This window comes from Chrysochloris asiatica, unplaced genomic scaffold (assembly GCF_000296735.1).
Source record: "Chrysochloris asiatica unplaced genomic scaffold, ChrAsi1.0 scaffold00087, whole genome shotgun sequence".
Taxonomy (NCBI): Eukaryota; Metazoa; Chordata; class Mammalia; order Afrosoricida; family Chrysochloridae; genus Chrysochloris; species Chrysochloris asiatica.
This window is the reverse complement of record NW_006408605.1, coordinates 2,654,867-2,655,921: the sequence shown is the minus strand read 5'-3', so window position 1 is coordinate 2,655,921 and position 1,055 is coordinate 2,654,867. Positions and strand designations below refer to the sequence as shown.

Below are 1,055 nucleotides of genomic sequence, written 5' to 3'. Positions count from 1 at the left end.
ACAAACATATGAGGCTATTGAAAATACCATGGCTTGGGTCAGGTGCACTTTAGTCCTCAAACTGACATCTTTGCTCTTGAGCACTTTAAAGAGGTCTTGTGCAGTAGATTTGTCTAATGTAATACATTCTTTGATTTCTTGACTGCTGCTTCCATAAATGTTGATGGTAGATCCAATTTCAATCTTTTCTCCATTCATCATGATGTTATTTGTTGGTCTTTTGGTGAGCATTTTAGTTTTCTTTACATTGAGGTGCAATCCATAATGAAGGCATGGTCTTTGATCTTCATCACTCAGAATTTTAAGTCCCTCATGATTTCAGCAAGCAAGATTGTATCAGCTGCATATCACAGGTTGTTAATGAGTCTTCCTCTGATCCTGATGCCACGTTCTTCTTCATATAATCCAGTTTCTTGGACTATTTGCTCAGCATACAGATTGAGTAAGTATGGTAAAAGAATGCAACCCTGGCACACACCTTTCCTGATTTTAAACCATTCAGTGTCTCCTTATTCTATTTGAATGACTGCCTCTTGGTCTATGTACATGTTCCTATGAGCACAATTATGTGTTCTGTAATACTCATTTATGTTATGGTGCCCATAACTTTTCATGATCTACACAGTTGAAGGTCTTTGTATAGTCAATACATCATTCTGGTATTCTCTGCTTTCAGCAAGATCCATCTGACATCAGTAAAAGCTTTCATTCCACGTCCTCATCTGAATCTGGCTTGAACCTCTGACTGTTCCCTACTACTGTTGTAGTCAGTTTTAAATATAAGCTGTATTGCTATATGATTTTCAGATTCAGAATGTCCAATACCAGTCTATTTATGCTCACTAATGCTTAGGATATCAATCTCAGTGTGTTCCATTTCATTTTGACACCTACAAATTTTCCTAGATTCATACTTCATACATTCCACATTCTAAATATTAATGGCTATTTACAGCTGTTTCTCCTTATTTTGTGTTGTGCCTCATCAACAAATAAAAGTCCCCAAAACTTTACTCCACGTGTGTCATTACATTCAACTCTACTTTGAGGAGGCA

The 1,055-nt window shown here is 36.7% G+C and overlaps 1 protein-coding gene across 1 annotated transcript in view; it reads left to right on the top strand.

Annotated features, from left to right (window-relative positions):
• Positions 1-1,055, top strand: part of LECT2 (leukocyte cell-derived chemotaxin 2) — a 33,542-nt gene that overhangs the window by 106 nt on the left and 32,381 nt on the right. The gene's annotated exons all lie outside the window — the stretch shown is intronic.